Consider the following 24,365-nt stretch of genomic DNA (forward strand, 5'->3'; position numbering starts at 1 on the left):
TTAAACAGATATATACCAGTATTTACCAGCTTCAAGTATATTCTTGTACTTCACTTTAACCTGTTCCCATGTTCTCCTTGTGCTCATGTTCCATCCATCCATCCATCCATCCATCCATCCATCCATCCATCCATCCATCCATCCATCCATCCATCCATCCATTTTCCAACCCGCTGAATCCGAACACAGGGTCACGGGTGTCTGCTGGAGCCAATCCCAGTCAACACAGGGCACAAGGCAGGGAACCAATCCCAGGCAGGGTGCCAACCCACCGCAGGACAGTGCTCATGTTTGATTGGGAATTATGACATATTAAATAATAATTAATCTGACACACAGGAAATGAAACGCTGCATTCAGTAAGTACAATGCACACTACTTAGCGTTTAATTTGTCGCCCACTTTTTGCCAGTCATCTTTTCTGGTTTGGGCTGCTTTTGCAGTGTTACCCCTTTTGCATATTAAATCTTGAAATTCTTCATGTCCTTCGAATAAAAGGTCCTGCTCCGCTTGTGTGAAGAAGAAAAAAAAATGTGCCCGTTCTTTCATCATTTTGTTACAGCCTATCAAGGACTTGCTGATCATGTTTTCTTGACTCAATATATATGGGCTTTTTAATCAGCGCGGGCGCGTGCATTCATCTCGGATGATTAAATGCAGCTAGACTAATCTACTACACGGCTGCGTTTGAACAACCGACTTATCCCGGATGAGTTTCACCGGCATTAACTTATCCAAGATGAGGCATCTGATCTTGGATGATTTAAGCAACGTACGGAAAATACCCCCCTGGTCTCGATCGCTTCGCTCAAAATCTCCTGGAGGTGTGCTACGCTCCTGCCACTTCGCATCTCTCCCGCTTGCGTTATCAAGGGGTTGGGGGGAGGGCTGAACGTGCACTAAGGAGAAGTGGACAGATTAGCTGCTGGTTTTGTGCTGCTTCTGCCAAGATGCCTGTTCTGATTGTCGCTCTGCATGTCGATCATTTAAAATCCTGTACAGCAGCTGTCCTTCTGTCTCACTGCCTTGTCTTGTGTGAAGTTAAAATGTCTGTCGCGGAATGTCAAATTGTTTTCTGAGAAGATCAAGCCTCGTCTCCCTGCCAAGATTTTTTTTATAATAGAGAGATGTTACTCATATCCTTAGCCCGACATCCACATATCATACAGTATGTGTTTACAAAGTGTGTTTTAATAAGTTTACACGTGTTTAAAGCATGTGAGAAGGGTGTTTTAAGGCTTAAACTATAAAAAAAATGTTTATTTATATGGTCTTTCTATATTGCGAATTTTCACCTATCGCTGATGGGTCTGGAACGTAACTTCCGTAATAGGTGGGGGATCACTGTATAACTTTTTATGCTGTTATTAATTCTATTTTAGGTTTTGTTCCTTCTGCACTTTATTTATTTGAATTTTTTTTTTATTTTTACACTGTATATATCAGTGTCTTTTGTGTTTGTCAACTGCTCTGTCTCCTGTGTGTGGAGCCAATGGAAGCGAGGCCACCTGATTATTCAGCTATGGGAGAAGCATCTTTGGCATTGCTGGTTTTGAATTCTAGCTTTGATGTATAACTGTTGTTTGGATCTCTTGGTTTGTTGGCCCCTGCTTCGATTATGAGATGCTAATATTGGTTTCCTGATTTTTTTTTTGAGGGGGATTTGTTTTGTTTTACATTTAAGGCAAAACTTATTTTTGATCTTTTGTTCCTGGATTACCTTTTGTACTCCTTTTTTAAAAATACTTTAGAACAAATATGTAAAGCATTCAAGGAACTTTGATTTTGTTTAGAAGTTCAGAGTTTTTAATGTTTTTCTTTCCTTCTCACATTTTCATATTTTGGATATTTTGAACTCTAAGGACTTATAAAATAGGAACATAAAAAATGTGTTTAGTGAATACTAAGTTGTCCCAATATCTCATTCAGATACTTCTTTAAAGGTTGTCAAGGTTTCTTCTTCAATTACATGTCTCAGTAGTGTGCTCTTAGTAGTGTGCTTCAGGCTTTAGTCTTAACTCCATTTTGGGCCCGTGCAGAACAGAAAGCCTATTTTTTGAGTTTGAGGATGGCCAGACAAGTAATGTGGCCTTTCCACTAGGCCCAGATCAGAATTAAGGGCAGGTCTGAACTTTGGTGTGGTGGTGTGGTTATTTGTGAGGCCTGATATCCCTTTTATGTGCTTTGTTGTGGCAGGAAATCACAATAGTGAATGGATGATGGATCTGATAATGCTGGGTCTCTGTATTTCCTGAAACCACATCAAAATATCTATACTAGGACTAGCATTTGCCATCAACCAATCAGATTTAAAGTTAGGTTCTGAAATAAAAAAGTAGAAAAAGCACAAAAAATTCCCCCTTTTCAAGAAAAAATGACAATTTCTTTCGTCATTTATGAAAATAGTATGTAGAAAGCTCGGAAGGAAATCTGCCCTTATTTAAATTTCTTAGTGAAAAGTCAAGCAAAATGACACCTTTTATTGGCTAACTAAAAAGATTACAATATGCAAGCTTTCGAGGTAACTCAGGCCCCTTCTTCAGGAAAGATGTAAATTTCTTAGAAAATGTGATTGTTTAAAACAGCAGATATCAGACCCATATTCAACTGACTTCAGTTCAATATGCCAAAAGCTTAGAAACGTACAGTATATGAAAATGAAAAAGGTGACATTGTGGTGCTGTGAGTGGTTTTGCTGCCTCAAGGATCCACCGTCTTGGGCTCAGTTTTCTCATCCGGTTGTTGTCAACCAGGTTGCCAACCAGGATGCCGAGCTGTTTTGTCTTGTGGTGGGTGCAGCAACTCGCTGTACCAGTTCATGCTCCCCAACCTGACCTGACCTGACCTGTTGTTGTCACTTTGCACATCCTTTCTGTCTGTGTTAGTTTTCCTCCTTTTGCTGTTTGTCCTCTCATCCCCATTGCATACTGTAAATTGTGTATGGTTCAAGTGTAATTGTGTCCCAGGTCTATTTCCTGCCACCTGAGACTTTGTCACAACACTCTGTGCCTGAGCTCAGTGAAGAGCACCATACAAAAATAAACTGAATTGAACTGAATTGAATAGTCAGTCTGGCAGATCTGAAACAGACTCTCAGATGGACCAATTTGATGCATCAGTTCTACTCTCGTCAGGTGACCCAAGGGTAACCAGATCTTGGACAGTCATTTGGGTGTCATTCTGCTAAAACCTTGCCTGCAGTCAGAACACAGTGGGATGGCTTAATCCATACTATCTGGCACCGCTAGCTCTTCACATGTCTACCTAGAGCATGCCAAAGGCCATCTCTCTTGCTTTTGGTGGCATTTGCTAAATGTGTACCTTTAATTAATTTGATCTAATCATTGAAGATTACTGGACAAAGATAAACTAAATTAAACTCAAGGTATTGTTGAATGCTGAGGAAGCCGACTAAGGGTGGCCTTTCCCTGGCTGTGTCACAGGCTGAGTCACTGTTGATAAAAATATTGGAACTTTTGCAAAATTTTCAACTGAATTTTGCCATTGTGATGAAGGGCCCACATTCACAGGAAAAATTCCATTGTCTTTTTGATGTTGCAACCCACTGTGTCACATGTAAGTGTCTCTGTGACCCATTTGGAGTGGTCCCTTAGTAAATTGAAGATGATTGTCTGGGGTTGTGTTGCTCCCCCTAGGTGAACTGAGTGCATCAGAGCTGAGAGTGGAAATATATGCTGATCACTTAGGCAACCTGCCACGACCGAGTTAGCAACTCACTACCATTATAAAGAACAGGAACTCGCAATGCACCAGTGGCAGCCCATGACCCGAACCAGCAGTTGAGAAACGCTTGCATAGACCGAATTGCTGCATTCACATTACTGGAATTGATTGACTTGGTTAAAGTTGAACAGTTTGCTTTGGACTTATTTGATTAGGGTAAGGTTTAAGAATTCATTGATTTTATGTCTGAGAGAAGGTTTAATAATTATTTACTGAGTGTTTTTAAAGGATAACAAGGAGGCATAGCTCAGCACTCTCAAGATGGGCCTGCCTAATAGACGGATGACATAAAGACAGCAGGCAATAACCTACTGAGAGGCTGCTGTGTGCTTCTAGAAGAACTGCACCTACAAGGGCCCGTATTGTATACTTTATGTAGTACTTTTGCCTATGCTTCTTACGGCTTTAGCTAATAATAGTTTACTTATGTTATGTTAAATGAATGAACACTTTGCCTTTACTGCTATTCTGCCTGTAGTTTTTCCAGATGAAGGTGTTATGCTGTTGTCATGTGCATAGGGGACAGCTTAAGGGCTCAGGTAATTGTAATTACCCACTGCTACAGAGGTTGGCGCTGTGTTCTAACATCTTTTCTCTTCCTCCCTATTCAGACAGGATGATTGACAGCTGTAACATCTCTGATGTCACTTCCGGTGTGTGTCCGCCTGGACCTGCCTCTTTCTGCCAGAAGGACATATGATCGGAAGTTCAACCATTTTGTGGAACCCCTGTCTGAAAAAAATGTTCTTTTGCAATTACTACTTGTTTTCTTTGCTCTACTGTTTTCCAGTTATACGGGGTCACTGGGTGTCACCCCAACTCTTTATCATGGTCTGTCTAATCTCTTGCACAGTATATACACAATAGGTTGGAGTATATATTCCCACATTGCAAAGAACCTAAAATTTAGAGTCAGTGTGAAAAGGTAATACAGGCTGTTCCCTTCTTTTTTGAATTAAGGTCTTTTCAAAGGTAACCTGACCAGGCCTTGTTCCACCTGTAATCCTGATCAGAGGGTTAAAATAATCTGACAAATCTTTGTGAAAGTACACAAGCTATAACAAACGTTTTCTCATTCAACAAAATGTGTTCATTTTTGCATCAGTACAGATGCACTACAAGTAGCCTCTTATGTAAAATGTCACTGGTACTTCCTAACCCCTGATAAGACCAAACAAAAGCATTTAAGGTCTTATTATGTACCACCAACTGTGTCATAGATGCACCCAGATGACTCCGATCTAAAGTGTCAGTAGGAATATTTATTCACATATTTCTTGCTTAACTTCATACATACTTTGCAATTATAAGAGAAAGATAATGGGCCAGGGCTCTGATAGTTATTTCTGGAAGGCACTTTAAGGATCATGCCATCTCCTTTTGTCTTGTAAAAATAAAATAACAGACGACTGTACTGGAAACGTAGTTCACTTCCATTTTTTTCATTAATGCCAATTTTGTAAAAGACTCCTCTTCCTTTCTTACATTTTTAATTTTTTCACAAAGCTTTGAACCTTCCATTCACAAGCCTTAACGCCTTTCTCCTTTTAATGGTATTCATTAGGGGTAATGTGGCTAATTAGTTTTCATAATTTCCAAATTTCCTTTGGGCCGCATCTGGCACATTTTGCAATTCTCATATGAGCGGAAGATTTGGTGGCTGCAGCTGGAGCCATTTGCGGCTTTCAACGTATCTGGGCTCGCTTGCAAATCCCCATCCTCCTTCTAGCAACACTGAAGCACAATGCATTCGGGATTGCCATTTGTAACAGCCCCATCACGAGTGAAATGATTTGACAAATGTTAATATTTATTCAGAAGACAATGTTTGCTTTCACGCACTGTTGAGCATGAAAAACATGCAACACTACCACGGGTGCCTTGGAAATTTTTGTCCTGTTTAACTTGTAAATTAAAAAAGGAATTTTTATGATAATGTGAAAGCAGCATCACCATTCATATGGCCTTATTTCCCATTGAAAGAAAGACAATAATTTTTATGTTGGGCCTTTCCATTCATGTTTTTTGGCATAAAACACCTTGGTCTGGCTGACACTAATACATGATTTTTAGAATCCTTAGGAGTTTCTAATCCATTTGTATGGTAGAAGGCTCACCATTAAAAGACGGTCTGATCTTAAACTATCAATTGTGTTTGGGTTTTGTTGTAAAATAGGTTGCTCTATTAACTGTGGGAAATCAAAGCTTGTCAAGATGGTTTTCATTTTGTCTTTCTCCATATGCAGTGGGACTCCATGAGGTATGGCCACTGGAATTCTAGTGCACGCTCTACAACATTTTCATCAGAAGAGGTGAACAAAAAAGTTGGCACTCTACAGTATGATGAGAATGTAGCTGTCTGGGATCATTTACCCAAAGGGCAAAGTAATGGGTGATCCTTTAAAAATGATTGTCTGCATTTTATGATTTACTCATTATATCAACTTATGGACCGTTTCATTATATTTAAATAAGGTTTCCAAATTAACATATGATAGTATATGGAGGTAATGATAGTCTATGTGGATGGAAACCCATTGCTCTGAACTGCATTAAACAAGACAGGAAAATGGATGGTTGGCTGGACATGCGAAGAGTCCGTCAATGTAATTTCCTTCATAAATATCCCATGATTGACGATTAAATAAAATTGTGAACATGTCACTGATATCCCATTTAAAGACACGGATCCATCCATCCATCCATTTTCTAACCCGCTGAATCCGAACACAGGGTCACGGGGGTCTGCTGGAGCCAATCCCAGCCAACACAGGGCACAAGGCAGGAACCAATCCTGGGCAGGGTGCCAACCCACCGCAGTAAAGACACGGATATCTTTCATAATAAATACAGTGGATTCAGAAGATATTCAGACCCCTTCACTTTTTTCAGTTTTTGTTATGTTACGGCCTTGAGCTAAAACCATATGAATGAATTTTTTATTCACATCAAGCAACACTCAACACCCCAAAATGTCAAAGTGAAAACAAGATTTTAGAAATTTGTAAAAATTTCTTACAAATAAAAAAGCAGAAATATCACATTGACACAAGTCTTCGGACCCTTTACTCAGTACTTAGCTAAAGCACCTTTGACAGCGATTACAGCCGGAAGTCTTCTTGGTTATGATACGACAGACTCCACACACATGGACTTGGGGATTTTTCTGACATCCTTATCTGTAGAACCCCTCAAGCTCTGTCAGGTTTAGTGGAGACCATCAGTGGTCAGCTATTTTCAAGTCTCTCTTGAGATGTTCAATTGGGTTCGAGTCCAGACGCTGGCTAGACAACTGAAGGACATTCCCAGAGTTGTCCCTAAGCTACTCCCATGTTGTCCTTGCTTTGTGCTTAGCGTCATTGTCCTGTAGGAAAGTGAACCTTCAGCCCAGCCTGAGGTCCACAGCACTCTGGACCAGGATTTCTTTATGAGTATCTCTGTACTCAGCTTTGTTCAGCATTCCTTCAACCCTGCCTAGTCTCTTGATCCCCAACCCCACAGCATGATGTTGCCACATTCTGCCCACGGCTGGAATTGTATTGCACAGGTGACGATCAGTCCCCTCTTTTCCTCTATAAATTTTTGTTCTATTAGAAACAAGAATCTTGCTTATGATGGTTAAGAGTCCATTAGGTCTGTTTTTGCAGAGGGCTTCCTTGTGAGTTTTACTAAAAAGAGGTTTCTGTCTGGCCACTTACCAATAAAACCCAGATTAGTGGAGTGATGCAGTGATGTCTTTCTGGAAGTTTCACACATTTCTACACAGGTTATCTGGAGTTCAGCCAGAATTATATTTGGGTTCTTGGTCACCACAATTACCATATCACTTCACTCACGATTGCACAATTTAGCCAGGTGGAAGACTGAAGGGAGAGTTGTGGTTATTCTGAATGTCTAACATTTAGGAGGCCAATGTGCTCTTGGAAACCTTCAATGCAGCAGAATTATTTTTGAAGTGTTCCTCAGATTTGTGCCTTGACCTAATCCTGGGTGCAAGCTACTGTATGCAGGCAATTCCTTTGACCTCGTGGCTTGTAGGACCTTCTATAGGCAGGTGTTTGCCCCTCCTAACCATGTGTAATCAGTTTAATTGACCACAAGTTGACTCCAAACAAGGTATAGAAATATCTCAATGATGATCACTAGAATGGGATGAACCTGAGTCAAACCTCAAGTGTCATAGCAGAGTGTCAGAGTCTAAACACTTGTGTCAATGAAATAGTTGAGTTATTATCTTTAATAAATAAGCAAAAAAATTCTAAACCCCTACCTCTAACCCACTTATCTTAAAGTCAATAAACTGGGGCCTTAATGTTAATGACTCTCCTTGGAGCCCTGATGTTAAAATTTTGCTTCAGGGCCCTTATGTTAAACCTAGTATTCATTTTATGATTTTAACCATTAATAATCCCTAATTATAAAATGTTTATAACCCTACTATTTCTTAAAATAGTGATTTTTAGTAAATTTCTTAAATAAAAATATTGAAAAAAGTTTGTTCTACCTGTAATAATAAGATTCAAAAGTAGGGGGCATTCTTCTTGAACCCCTACATGATAGGTTTTTTATGCAGGTTTTTTAGCTGTTTTTAAGTATATTTAAAATATTTATTTATTTATGGAGGGGCGGCACGGTGGCGCAGTGGTAGCGCTGCTGCCTCGCAGTAAGGAGACCATTTTCGCTTCCTGAGTCCTACCTGCGTGGAGTTTGCATGTTCTCCCCGTGACTGCGTGGGTTTCCTCCGGGTGCTCCGGTTTCCTCCCACAGTCCAAAGACATACAGGTTAGATGCATTGGTGATCCTAAATTGTCCCTAGTGTGTGCTTGGTGTTTGTGTGCCCTGCAGTGGGCTGGCGCCCCGCCCGGGGTTTGTTCCTGCAACCACCCTGTGTTGGCTGGGATTGGCTCCAGTGGACCCCCATGGCCCTGTCTTAGGATATAGTGGGTTGGATAATGGATGGATTTGTTTATGGATATAAAACACTTTAGGGAATAGTTTTATGGGTTTAAATTTTATAGGAATTTTAGTTTATGGATGGGTTACAAATAATTTAAAATTAAGTTTGATTCACAGACTAGTGTACCCATGCTTGCCTATGTGGCTGATATCTCCTTACTTTAATCCTAACCCTTGATATTCTGGGATATTCAATGTTTGTTGATATGGGGGAAAAAACTCAAGGCTGCAACATAACAAAATGTGAAAAAACATTAAGAAGTTTGAATACTTTCTAAATCCACCTTACATATAAGAAGGAGTATAGCTCTAAAAGTGGAATGTTATGCAAATGTGTGCATAATTCTGTGTTCGTCAAAAACAGGTTCAGAAATATTAATAGCTCTGATATGACACACATCAATGCATTACTAAAGTCACTTTGACTAGTTTAGGATTAGAGGACCTAGAACCAAACCCAACAACACTGGGAGCAAAGTATAAACCAGTCCATCAGAGAGCGCATGTATATAAACCCCTAGCACTCACCCATTAACCTGACATGCACATCTTAGCGAAGTGGAAGGAAAATTGGAGGAACTGGTCAAACATAGTGTCACCTGTGATGTGATTGTATCATAATCACATGAGTATTCATGTTTGAACATGTTTGAACTAATACCTGCATAAATTGCAAGCTGATAGAACCAGTTGTTAGTTAACTATTGGGAAGGTAATAGATATCTGCGTGTACGCTTGGGCGTAAAAATGGGTGATCGAAATTTAGAGCAACGTACGAGTATTAATATTAAATTTTGTGTGAAAATCGGCAAATGAGCTACTGAAACGTTACAACTGTTGCAAGTGGTATATGGTGAAGATGCTATGAAAAAGTCAAGTGTGTTTGAGTGGCATAAGAGGTTCAAGGATGGGCGAGAAGATGTGACGGATGTCAACCAAAAACAATAATGATGGACGTTAATATTGAAAATGAGCTCCAGGCCTGCTTCCAGAAACAGGAAAGCCATTTAAGTCAGTGTATAGATGCACAAGGGAAGTACTAAGAAGGCAACAGTAGCCACTAGTGTACAGTTCCACATGTACAGTGCATCCAGAAAGTATTCACAGCGCATCACTTTTTCCACATTTTGTTATGTTACAGCCTTATTCCAAAATGGATTAAATTCATTTTTTTCCTCAGAATTCTGCACACAACACCCCATAATGACAACGTGAAAAAAGTTTACTTGAGGTTTTTGCAAATTTATTAAAAATAAAAAAACTGAGAAATCACATGTACATAAGTATTCACAGCCTTTGCTCAATACTTTGTCGATGCACCTTTGGCAGCAATTACAACCTCAAGTCTTGTTGAATATGATGCCACAAGCTTGGCACACCTATCCTTGGCCAGTTTCGCCCATTCCTCTTTGCAGCACCTCTCTAGCTCCATCAGGTTGGATGGGAAGCGTCGATGCACAGCCATTTTAAGATCTCCAGAGATGTTCAATCGGATTGAAGTCTGGGCTCTGGCTGGGCCACTCAAGGACATTCACAGAGTTGTCCTGAAGCCACTCCTTTGATATCTTGGCTGTGTGCTTAGGGTTGTTGTCCTGCTGAAAGATGAACCGTCGCCCCAGTCTGAGGTCAAGAGCGCTCTGGAGCAGGTTTTCATCCAGTATGTCTCTGTACATTGCTGCAGTCATCTTTCCCTTTATCCTGACTAGTCTCCCAGTTCCTGCCGCTGAAAAACATCCCCACAGCATGATGCTGCCACCACCATGCTTCACTGTAGGGATGGTGCCAGGTTTCCTCCAAACGTGACGCCTGGCATTCACATCAAAGAGTTCAATCTTTGTCTCATCAGACCAGAGAATTTTCTTTCTCATGGTCTGAGAGTCCTTCAGGTGCCTTTTGGCAAACTCCAGGCGGGCTGCCATGTGCCTTTTGTTAAGGAGTGGTTTCTGTCTGGCCACTCTACCATACAGGCCTGATTGGTGGATTGCTGCAGAGATGGTTGTCCTTCTGGAAGGTTCTCCTCTCTCCACAGAGGACCTCTGGAGCTCTGACAGTGACCATCGGGTTCTTGGTCACCTCCCTGACTAAGGCCCTTCTCTCCCGATTGTTCAGTTTAGATGGCCGGCCAGCTCTAGGAAGAGTCCTGGTGGTTTCGAACTTCTTCCACTTACAGATGATGGAGGCCACTGTACTCACTGGGACCTTCAAAGCAGCAGAAATTTTTCTGTAACCTTCCTCAGATATGTGCCTCGAGACAATCCTGTCTCGCAGGTCTACAGACAATTCCTATGACTTCATGCTTGGTTTGTACTCTGACATGAACTGTCAACTATGGGACCTTAAATAGACAGGTGTGTGCCTTTCCAAATCATGTCCAGTCAACTGAATTTACCACAGGTGGACTCCGATTAAGCTGCAGAAACATCTCAAGGATGATCAGGGGAAACAGGATGCACCTGAGCTCAATTTTGAGTTTCATAGCAAAGGCTGTGAATACTTATGTACATGTGCTTTCTCAATTTTTTTATTTTTAATAAATTTACAAAAACCTCAAGTAAACTTTTTTCACATTGTCATTATGGGTGTTGTGTGTAGAATTCTGAGGAAAAAAATGAATTTAATCCATTTTGGAATAAGGCTGTAACATAACAAAATGTAGAAAAAGTGATGCACTGTGAATACTTTCTGGATGCACTGTATATTTCCTAAAGTTGCATTCTAGGAATTAAATTGTCACAACTCATATACATACGAAGGACATGTAAACTCCATAGAGAAAGTGCTCAGGCTAAGATTGAGGATTAACAACTGCACCAACATGCTTTCCAACTGATAAGTACACAATATATTTAGTTAATTATCTTATCTACAAATGTGGGCTGAAGTGTGGTTGGTGCCATCACCTTTGAGTGTGGCAAAGTAGACTGAGCATGCAATGCAGGAAAAACAACAAACATCAAGTTAACTCTTAACATTCACAAAGTTGGGCAGAGAAAAACCTGAGACTGTTTGGTTTAAAAGTGAATTAATGTGTCAGTTTATTTATTGCATCTTTAGCTGATGTGCTTAGCTTCACTTCCATGATCTTGACCACTGGTGGGGTACACAATTGGAACAGACTCATATAAGTACCATCATCTACAGCACTGAATGAAAGGAGGCTGATCCTGTTAGAATATTGTAACAAATATAAACACTCTAAATTTGTTACTTTAATTCATAGGATTATCTGGTAATTAAAGGTTGACTCTCAACAGCAGACACAGTAGGCTATGAGCACGTGGCTTGTAGATATACATTCTAAAAATGACTTGCGTTGGAATCATTATGCCTCCTGTAACAATGACTGGGAAATAACTATTAAGCATGAAAACGAAAACATTACTTTGAAACATTTCTTAAACTGTTGAGCAACACTGTAGCATTTCTAAGCACCTTATTATCAAGCAATGTGGTAAATAGCATTATCTGACCCTAAGCATTGCAGTATTAAACATGTCAGCTTCAGTTCACTGCAATTCACAAGATGTCTGAGCACAAAATAGTTTTTGCTGGAGTGTGCCATTAATGTCCAGCCTGATGACGCCCATCATGACTGGTGTTCTAGGAAATAAAGGTTGCTTCATTGATTTCCTCATAATAATTTTAACTCACTCAATACAATGTAATGAAGCATTGTATACTTACTCCGTCAGAAGTACTTTTTCTGCAGCATAAAAGTCTTGATAGAACTTTATTACAATGTTGTAGGAATTATTTATGGCAGCATACTGCTGTTCAGCTCTAGGGCTCCAATTACAAATTTCAGCCAGTCATTATCAGTGTAACGTTAGCATTTTCTTCTCGTGATTGTATGGCATTTTCAAACATCCCAAAAGCACAAGTGTTAGGTTGTTAGAAGACTCTGAAATGGAGTGATATGAGTGTGTGTGGATGTCTGTGACAGCAGGCTCCTGTCTTGTGCCTAAGGCTGGTTAGATAGGCTCCACCACTCTGTGAGTGGATTAAGGTGATACGAAATTGGATGGATACGGCATGGTTCAAGAGTTTGGTCATGAAACCCAGCCCATTCACTGTCACAGATTGTGGCTCAAGGTGCACAGTGTATCCTAGCAGGACTAGCAATAAATATGTTTAATTGTACTATAAGGTATAATGAGAAAAAAATGAATTGATCTGAATACAGGCAGTATGTTCTTATCATTACTCCCCTTGGCAATCTGATTTTCCCTCTCATATCCTCATTGACATATAGGATAGGTTAATTGGCAAATACAAATTGGCCCCAACAGTGTGCGTGTGTTTGTGTGTGTGTGTGAGTGGTGTTCGTGATCGACTAATGCCTTTTCTAAGGTTGTCTCCTGTCTTGAGCCCAGTATCACCAGGATGGGCTCTACCCCCAAGATATAGATGCATAGAGATAAAGCTAATTATCCATATGCATCTATATACATTCACTGGCGACTTTTATTAGATACACCTGTTCAACTGCATGTTAATGCAAACATCTAATCAGCCAAAAACATGGCAGCAACTTGACACATTTACACATGTAGACATTGTCAAAACGTGGCATGATTGCTGGTGCCAGACAAGCTGGTCTGAATATTTCACAAACTGCTAATCCACTGGGCCTATCACTCACAACCATCTCTAGAGTTTACAGAGAATGGTCTGAAAAAGGGAAAATATCCAGTGAGTGTCAGTTGTTTGGGCGAAAATACCTTGTTGATGCCAGAGGTCAGAGGAGAATAACCAGACTGGTTCAAGCTGATAGAAAGGCAACAGTAACTCAAATAACCACTCATAATAACCGAGGTATGCAGAAGAGCATCTCTGAATGCACAACACGTCGAACCTTGAAGTAGATGGGTTACAGCAGCAGGAAACCGGGTGCTACTACTGTCAGCTAAGAACAGACAACTGAGTCTATAATTCACATGGGCTCAGCAAAATTGGATAATGGAAGATTGGAAAAATGTTGCCTGGGTCTGCGACATTCGGATAGTAGAGTCAGAATTTGGCAACGACAACATGAAAGCCTGAATCTATCTTAACTTGTATGAATGGTTCAGGCTGGTAGTGGTAGCATAATGGTGTGGGGGATAGTTTCTTGTCACACTGGGCCTCTTAGTACCAACTGAGTATCATTTAAATCCCATAGCCTACCAGAGTATTGTTACTGACCATGTCCATCCCTTTATGACTGCAGTGTACCCATGTTCTGATGGCTACTTCCAGCAGGATAACACACCATGTCTCAAAGCTCAAATCATCTCAGACTGGTTTCTTGAACATCACAATGAGTTCACTGTACTCAAATGGCCTCCATAGTCACCAGATCTCAATCCAACAGAGCAGCTTTGAGATGTGGTGGAACAAGAGATTTGCACCATGGATGTGATGCCAAGAAATCTGCAGCAGTTGCGTGATACTGTCATGTCAATGTATACCAAAATCCCTCAACAATGTTTCCAGCAACTTGTTGAATCTATGGAATGAAGAATCACGCCAGTTCTGAAGGCAAAAGAGGGTCTAACCCAGTACTACCAAGGTGTAACTAATAAAGTGGCTAGTGGATAGATAGATAGATAGATAGATAGATAGATAGATAGATAGATAGATAGATAGATAGATAGATAGATAGATAGATAGATAGATAGATAGATAGATAGATAGATAGATAAATATCAGTGGTTCATCATCTAAATTCAAATTTACATTAACACAAATTTAATGACTGAAGATATATATATATATATACAGTATATAGTTTTTTACATATGTTCTTCATCTCGCCATTAAAACTCATTTAGATGAAGAAAAATGAGAAACTGATGAGTAATTCTTGGTATATTTACAATTTTCTATATTTAATGGAACCATAATTGTATTTTTGCCCGTGATGGACTGAAGCTGTCATAAGAGTTAGTTACTATGTACCACCCAGTGCTTCCTGGAAAGATTCCAGCCGCCTGTAACATTGGACAAGTAGATTAAGCAGGTCTAAGAATGTTACGTAATGTTGTTATAACTAAACTGTAATCTATTCAATGGTGATAACTAACTTATGAATATGTGCATTTTCTATGTAGTTTTAGCAAGACCTTTCACTTTATTGAGCCAGTGTTCTCAGTTCACATCCTGCACCCATTTCAGTCTTCATGCATCCCCCAATATCTGGCGCAGGTTATCTCCAAGAACAGCAGCTTTTTTCCCACATCTCAGAGAGGCACATATTAATGTGGGTTAACCGCTGATTCTAAATTACCCCATGCAGGGGGTTTTCGTTTGTCTTTGTTCAACCCTGAATTGGATTAAACAGGTTTGACAATTTTATATTATGCAATTATTGTATGTAAGCTTTTACAGTAGGAAAATTATCTTTTCATTTACGTATTTGCATATCCTTCTATAAACCTTTCAGAGTTGTCTTCCTTTGTACTTTTATTGTTACAGGCCTTCCATAATAGCTGGTTTGCAGAGCATTCTTTCACAGATATACCTTGTGTATTTAACACTAGAATTACCAGAGCCTAAGAAAAAAACTCGTATATCCGGCCCACCTTAAATCGCTTCTTAAATCCGTTCACACCTCTCCGCCAGCATCCTTTGTCCTCTAAATGTGCTGATAAAAGACAAGCTGCCAGCAGCCGGCTATTCCATCCCCCCACCGACTTAGAACGTGAGCAAACTTTTCCCAGCTCATGCCTTGATTGATTATCTGGGAGTGAAGTGGAGTTTTACAGTGGAAATAATAGATTGTTATTCTAAAGTAATCTGTGTAAACACATTGTTAAAACAGAAACTTTGTCATATTTTAGTAATAAATGGTACAAAATGTAGTAGGCATAAACTATAGAATGTGTAAAGCCCGAGTTCCAAAGTCAAATAAACACTTTCACAAAAGCTTCAAGGATGGTACAACAGCCTCCGTGGTGTAGCACGTTAAGATTTGCATCTTAGAGCACAATAGCTCTGCCGCCTCACAGACCTGAGTTCGATTCCCTGCTGGGGATGAAATGTTGCTTTTTTTTTCTTTTTAACCTCAAACGGACATAAAATTTATAAATTGGTATGCACTGTCAGTTAATGAGATCGTTATATTTTCATGTGGGATGCTTCTTTTAAAATATTTTTTTAACAATTGAGACTGCAATTAACAGGAACAACTGTCCTTATAACTGTTATTTTTAAGATCCATAACACACAGACAGACGAGCACTGCGTAATAGAGAGACAGACAGGCAGAGATATACAAACAAACAGGGAAGGCAACATGTACTGAAAGAAGAAAAAAGATCAACGTGTGCGTTGTTCCTGCAGCACTGAATAAGCTCACCCACTCTAACATCACCCCTCCCCCCGATCTTACTTAGATGGTCATATTATACAAATACTTTAGAAAATCTGTCGAGACCTGTCGTATAAGTAATATACTTTTTTCATCTGTCATGACCAAATCCTTCATTAAAGGTATCAGTTTATATTTAATCCATTCATCAGATTTCTCAGCCTTTCTTGAACCATCTTAATCCATTTCAGGCTTATCGGATTACATCTAAGTAAAACTGGGTGAAATGCAGGAACAAACCTTGCTATTGGCACCAGTCTTCCACAGTCTACGATCAAATGCAAAAGCTGATGGGGATCCAGAGACTATGCTGATAGTACTGGCAAATAATAAGAAACATCTCTGGATGGAATGTTAGCCCAACCCTGTCACGCTTGCTCTCACATACACTCCCACATTTTACAACTTCATACGCGTTTGGAGAAGCAAAAAATATGGGTAGCACTAAACTTGTCGAAGTTGTCAGGGTTTGTGTCTTTCTTGTGGCAAACTGATCAAGAGGCCGGCATAGCAGAAACAAAAAGAAGAGCCATGCCATCTGCTAAGAGTTAAGCAAATTATTACAAATGCCGATTACATGATAGGAAGAAGAAGAATGACAGCTGTGGCATCCACTGACTATCAAGCACATACGGCGTGGCATCCTGCTGGGGCTAGACCCTTGCTCCTGGTGTTAATCAAAAGCTTATGATCTAATACTTTCTGGAAAAGTCAAAAAAAGAGCTTGCCAGAAAGAAAAATGGCACCATCTGCTGAGCATCTTACTGGTGTGCACAGAAGTTTATTGTAATAAAAGCTCAAACCTCGCAAGCCAATCTATTGATAATCCTCCAGGAAATAATCTTTTAAATTCAAGTGTAATCGTGTTTATTGATCACTGACCGATGACAAAGAACTTCCTAATAGGAAAAAGGAATGAGATCAGTAGCTTTTAAGAAGCTGTATTTTTTTCACTGTGAAAAACAAAACACTGTCTTGCCAAAATGGAAAATTTTAGCTTGGTCTGTATGAACCACCTTTATTTGAGGACATGTGTTGAAATATTAAGGACAAGCCATGATACTCTCATAATCTCTTCATTCAGTCTGGAGTCATGGGGAGCTACAGTCTGTTCTGGCAGCATTGGGCAAATGGTAAGAACCAACTATTGATGGACTGTCAATTCATTCCAGCACAGAACCACAATCATGCTAAGCTAATTTAAAATTTAAAATCATAAATCTATCCTTCTGACATGTCTTTAGGAGGCTGGGGAAAACAAAACCACCTAAATTAAACTCATGAGACGTCAGAGAAATGTACCAGTTGTATACAGTGACCAGGATTCTGAGGCTGTAAGGGAGAAAAACTAACCACCGCGCGACTGTTCTGTCCACTGCGACCAGCATAAGTGGCCACTCTGTGTTAATTAATTTTAAAGGTAAGGGAGATGTTATTCTTTGAAATTAAAAGAGAAATGTTAGATGAATCATAGCACAACATTTCCAACAGTGCCGGTTGAAACCTATATGGAGCCCTAGGCTTTCCCATTCTGTGTCCAAAGTCATGCCCCTTGAGTTACCAGAACAGTGCCCCTCAGTGTCCATAGCACAGTGGGACTAATACCCGAGTGTGCCCTGTTTGGGTTACACAAACATCGCCCCTCGGTTTCCTGGGTACACGTCTTTAACTTTCATAAATGGCGCCCTAGACAGCTTCCCATGTCACCTCATGGATTGTGAGGCTCTGATTCTAAAACCCAATCCAATTCAGGGTCACTTGGGCCTGGAGTACATCCCAGCTTTGTTTTCTCATTGTTTTGTTATTATCCCTATATTATTTTGCATGTGTCCATCTGTGCTTGATATAAACAACGGTTGCCACAACTACTATATCCCTCCACAACAATAGGGAGTAATTTGTGTTCCTTGCAGAGTTTTGGTCTTAGGCTTATCTTCAAGTCTTCAATGTAACCAATCATCGACTGTAGTATTTGACTGTTTATTCGGTGCATACTTTGTTACTGACCAAAACTGCATTATGACACTACCATTTTACAACTCCTTTTTCCTCTACTTCAACGTAAGCCTCCCAATAAAATGAAAAGGCACATACAGCCTTGCTGCGACCAACAGAAACGGTCTTGCCGGCCTACATACTCATACCAACGCACAAAAGCAGAAACATCTAAATCAAGCCAGACCAACCAGCACAGGCAACATGCCTTAGAACAACGTATGACAAACCACAGAGCAACATTATTCAAAGATCAGCGGCAGCAAGTGTTGTACCTAGACAGTGAACAAAAAACAAATTACACAAACAACCTTTCAGTAGAGCAGCAGAAAACTGCCAGACAACAAGAAACATTATGACAGAAAAACTACTGGGATTCCATAACACTGACAACTCATAACAAGATATTCCCTTTATATTATGACGTAGGCAATTCCCCATTCGTTTAAAATATTGTATGACTATCACCATGTTACAACAACAAACGTTTAATAACGTTGGAGTTTATTTGCCAGGTCCTGTTTTTACCCATGGCCAGTTACACGCTACATTTTTCAGAGTTTCATCTAAACCCAGGTTAAATGTACAGGTACATACTGGCGAATATTTTCGCTGACAATAACATTAATGCAACAAATTGCGTCAGTATATTACATTACCTGACGGCCACACTTCCCACATACTGACTGATGTGTGCCCTGCATTTCCCTAATTATCCAATCTGTTCTGTTAACCTGTTCGTGTTACACTTTGAATTGTAAATATTCATGTTGTAAGTGACTATAATAACGTACCATACTAATTATGTGACTATTCTAATACTGGGTCCTCTCACAAATGATTATTAAAATAATCTTTCTTACTGTAACGTGTGATGTTCTTCTCTCCCTAATCATCATTTCATTAACGCTTTTATTCTCGCAAAATTTTTCCAAGCATGATTTGCTCGTTCTATTATACTTTCCTGTCATGCTCACAATAAATGTGGAAATTTTCATCCAATGATGAGCGTTGCGTTTCTTTTTTTTTTTTCCATCAGTATATTTGTTAATAATTGCTACATAGCAAAATCTCAACAAATGCTTTAGACTAAGCACCATTACATATTAGAATATGATATATGTATAGAGGATCCATTATTCACTGATGGCTACATGTGTACCAAGACCTTAACAAAATTAATGTTTGTGTTACATAGAAATAAGAGACTAAAAGATAAAAAGCAGCAAGCCCTTAAAGCCACCTTTATTACATAGTCTTCCTTTATTACATTATTTATCAATTATTTTGCCATGAAATATTACATCTTCAAGCACTGTTCCCTAATTACGATTATACCATCCTGTGAGAAAACCCCCAGGTAGATTTTTAAATCTAGTATGGCCAGTTCATAACTATAATTTATTCAGGACCCAAATGTATAGAGTAAAATCCACTTAATGCACTTCAGGATTGCTGGGGTCTGATGCTATCCCAATAGCCCTAGGCACAAAGCAGGAAGCAGACTAGTACTGGGCACCGGTCCATTGCAGGGCCTGCTTACACTGTACTTACTAGTTTAGAATCACAAATCAGCCTGACCAGCATGTCCTTGAAACATTTCACAGACATTCCAGAATTGCTAAGATTTCAACTCAAAGAATGAACAGAGAATCCCCACCCAGGCCAAAGTATGAAAAACGAGAAACTGATTTTGTAGTGAGCTGAAATCATCTGAAAATGAACCTATCCCTCAACTGACTGGAATAGAAATACGAAATCTGAAAAGCTCTTCAAAACAATACCAGATGATGAATGATCATGAGAACAAAGACAGATGCTCATATACTGCAGCTTCTGGAGTCAGAAAATCAGCAGCTAACTTGACTCGTCAATCTCTCTGCAGGAAGTCAGTCACAAAGAGTAGAGGCTAGAAACTGGGCAAAAACATGGCACTGACATATGTGACTAAGGATTGGAAGCGGTAGGCTGCTCTCTTATTCTAGCTTTCAGTACTGCTGAATGTTTTTCACAGTAAATTACTTGTGTTCTTGAAACCTCCATCCATCCATTACTTGGACTAACTTTATCCAGGGTTGTGAAGGACTGGAACCTATCCTAGTGGGCACTGGGCACAAGGCAGGGAAATGAACCCTCAGCTGGGCACCAGTCTACCACAGAATGTGCTCACTCACCCTTGGCCAACTAAACCCAAAAAAATCACACTTTCTGTATGAATTTATTTTTTTAAAGTGCTCCTAACTGTGCCTGCTTGTTTTACTAAGACATTTTTTAACATCGGTATCTAGCATGGGCGGCACAGTGGTGCAGTGGGTAGTGCTGCTGCCTCGTAGTTAGGAGACCCGCATTCACCTCCTGGGTCCTCCCCCTGCGTGGAGTTTGCATGTTCTCCCCATGTCTGCTTGGGTTTCCTCCAGGTACTCCGGTTTCCTCCCACAGTCCAGAGACATGCAAGTTAGGTGCATTGGCGATCCTAAATTGTCCCTAGTGTGTGTGTGTGCCCTGCGGTGGGCTGGCACCCTGCCCAGGGTTTGTTTCCTGCCTTGCACCCTGTGTTGGCTGGGATTGGCTCCAGCAGACCCCCCGTGACACTGTAGTTAGGATATAGCGGGTTGGATAATGGATGAATGGATGTATCTAGCATATTACCATGGGAACGATGAGACAATGACAATTGATATTTTTTATTCAGTTCTCTAAAAGAAATTATATATAAGAAGTCATTTTCAATGAATCAGATATTAGCCCAAGACTTTTAATCACAAATCATTCTATAATCAATAATCAATAAATCAATCACAAATTAATAGTATTAAGATAGAGGTGTGATAAAAGATGATGCCATTTTCCTGCATGCTGTTTGGTACAAAAAGATACGCTTCGTAACTCTGTTATTCTAATGAACCTAACTTACTTAAGGTCATTGCTTTGTTATATTCTTCACTCTTGTCATGGTTTGACTTTGTGTTGAATGAGACGTTGCTCATGGAGTTCTGAATGAGGCACATTACCTTCATTGTGAGGGAGCGTCAGTTACAGCACTATAGCCATGTGGCGCAATTTCCTGAGGGTGATCCAGCTTGCAGTGTTGCTGAGGACCCAAGTGGCTGGACCAGGCCAAGGGAATGGCCACATAACACCTGGCTGCGGCAGATAGAGGGTCCATTTCCGGAGGGTGGACCCCCTGGGGGGTTGTCAATGAAAATCCCAAGCAATTTCATCATGTGGTGGATGCGGTAACATGCTATACCAGTGCATGCTCCCCAACTTGACCTGACCTGACCTTGTTTTGGTGAACTGATCGGTTAGCATGGCAGGATCCCTTAAACTAGATGTAGTAAAGGATCTCCTGCATGTGAAACTATTTGTAATGATGATCTTAACTTTTCTATTTTTACTTATTTCCTTGACATTCAATGCTCAAAATTAGTGCTACCAGTCAAATATGAGCCTTTGGGATATGGGAGGCAACCAACAGATAACATAGAAAAAATCCACCATGTACATGATATCAAGAAATGACAGAGTACCTTTAGGCAAGCATTTACTACTTCACCTGTAGCAAAACCTGTGCAGTTTTGGTCTCTATATTAAAAAAAGACATAGCAGCAAAAGAGAAAGACCAAAGAGGAGGGACTAGGCTGAGTCCAGGGGCCTCATGCATAACACCGTGCGTAGAATTTGCACTATAACATGACGTAAGCACAAAAACTGAAATGTGCTTACGCACAGAAAAATCCAGATGCAGGAATCTGTGCGTTTGCCAACTTCCGTGTTCTTCTGCTACATAAATCCCGCTCAGCGTGGAAATAAACGCACGTGCACGCGCTTGCTGTCCTGCCCCAACTCCTCCCAGAATTACGACTCTTTGAATATGTAAATCAATATAAATAGCCCTTAAGCTCAGCGTTCTGTGAAAAGGCAATGGCAAAAGTACGAGGAAAAATAGAAGAATTTCAGCGAATACCAAATGGAGGCAAAGAAAAGCTTACTATTTGTTGGTTTAAACAGTTATATAAGCAACAAAAGGAAGCTGATCGAGTGACATAGTGTGCCGGAGAAACTCAAAAGCTCAAGTTCACAAAGTTGCACAGTGCCCGAAATAAAAAAGTTGTCACATATTAAAGTCGGCGTCAAAAGGCGACTCGTAGCCCAACGTCTGAGTGTCATATGAAAGCTTATTAGGGTACAGTGAAAAAAAAGGCACACAGTGTGAAAAAAGCACGAAATGTCAACTTTAATCTCGAAATTTCCACTTTAATCACGTAGTTTATTTTGTCATTAAAGTAGAACATCATAAACTTCATCTTAAAATCGTTTAATTTACTAGTTTCTCAAATCCCATTGTAACTAAAGTAGCACATTAAATGCTTTGTTTTGTATTTGATCTTCTATGTGCTCTATGTGTGTGAATCACTACGTGCTTCCGGGCTTTCTCTTCCTCCGACAGGACACAGAAGCTATTACGTTCGTAATATTACAGCTCTCTGAGTAATTAAAATGCTGAGAAGTATACGTGATATCATTTTCATGATCCATCCATCCATTTTCCAACCCGCTGAAGCTGAACATAGGGTCACGGGGGTCTGCTGGAGCCAATCCCAGCCAACACAGGGCACAAGGCAGGAACCAATCCCGGGCAGGGTGCCAACCCACCGCAGTCATTTTCATGATGATATGAGTTAAAGCATGTTATTAAACATGGGAACACGGTGGCGCAGTGATTGTTCATGTCTTACAGCAAGATGCTTGCTGCGCCATGCGCGACCTTCAATGAAATGCTTTATTACAGAAGTACTGTCTTTTTCAAACGTACTAACCTCCAATTCCTGTCCTTACTTTTCTTTCTCCAAATACCCAATCGCCACACAATCAGCTCTGTAATAGACGTTAAGCCATCTGTAAGCTTAGAACGCCGATTCTTCAAAACTTTTAAGGAACATTGAAATATCTTTGTAATGTTTAAGTATTCTATCCATCTATCCTTCCAGTGTTGCGACAGCCACAGCATAAAAACAGTGCGAGGCAGGAACAAACCATGAACGAAGCTCAAACTCGCTAGCGCTGCGGCTCCGTGTAGTTAAAGTTTTATCTGTATAATATAATCAACATATTTTGCTGCATTTCATCTTAAAAATGATATCGTCATCATATGTAAATACGCGCTTTATAAAGTGGCTCAGGTTGTGCAATATTATAACTGCATCATAAGTACAATTACCTCACAGTAACTTGCAAGTACAAGCAGTTCTATAAGGAGCACTTGAGCCGCCGTCGTGGATGTGGATCTAAGAAAGGGTAACCACATAGGAACAGTAGCACTGCTTTGATGCTGGGTGCCGGCAGTCTGCAAAACCTAATGGAGAACTTGCGTACAACAGGGTATGAGGTACCGTGGAAAAGTGCGTGGCTTTACGCCAAGTGTAGGTTTTATACATTGCTATTTGAACGTGGAAACGTTTTTTTGCAACATTTCTGTGTGTACGCACCATTTATACATGAGGCCCCAGAACTGCAGGGGCTGAGCTATGAGGAAAGTTCAAAGGAGTAGAACATTATCACTTTAATCAAAAGCGTCATGTTTTGGCCAGGGTTTATTCCCTGAATTGTTTTGCTGTATTTTATGTGTTTTTTGTTATAGATGTATCACTATTTTTCATGTTTGTATATTATTGCTGTTGGGTTTATTTATTTTTTTCAATAATTATGTATCTACGTATGTTTTAATGTTCTGTTGTGTCCCTTTTGTTTTGGGGTGGTTGCCCAAGGGAGAAGTCCACCCTGATGTCACTGCTACTGAGACAACTGGATTTATATTCTGCCTCGGAGAAGAAAGAGTAACAGTATACTGATTTGTTGGAGTTTTGTGTGTATTGCTGTTTTTGCTTCGGTTTTCTGGTTATTTGGATTATTTGCTCTGTTTTCTGAATATTGGATTCTGTATTGGGACCTGTTTACTTTGGATTGCATTTTAGGCAAATCCCTTTCACTCTTAAAAGCACCTTTTGAATTGTTTTTTTGTGTCACATCTCATTTGTGCTTGCATGCCATTTAATGAAGAAACAAATCAATTCAGAGGACTAAATCCTTATAAACAGGGCTATTAAAATGAAGGGAAAAGGAGTTAATTAGCAGTGAAAACTGCTTGGTGATTAGGAAAAGGGTTAGAAAGAAAATCTGCAGCCACTGCGGCCCACCAGGACCGGAGTTGGAGACCCCTGCTCTAAGATTACATAGATGAAGGCTATGAATGAAAATCATTGGAATAGTCATATAATATGATACAGCCTTAAGCAGAGTGCCATCAAGTGCCATACAC

At 40.0% G+C, this 24,365-nt stretch overlaps 1 protein-coding gene across 1 annotated transcript in view; it reads right to left on the reverse strand.

Annotated features, from left to right (window-relative positions):
* The window catches only part of sorcs3a (sortilin related VPS10 domain containing receptor 3a), a 1,273,344-nt gene that overhangs the window by 131,747 nt on the left and 1,117,232 nt on the right, over window positions 1-24,365 (reverse strand). The gene's annotated exons all lie outside the window — the stretch shown is intronic.

This window comes from Erpetoichthys calabaricus, chromosome 2, assembly GCF_900747795.2.
Source record: "Erpetoichthys calabaricus chromosome 2, fErpCal1.3, whole genome shotgun sequence".
Taxonomy (NCBI): Eukaryota; Metazoa; Chordata; class Cladistia; order Polypteriformes; family Polypteridae; genus Erpetoichthys; species Erpetoichthys calabaricus.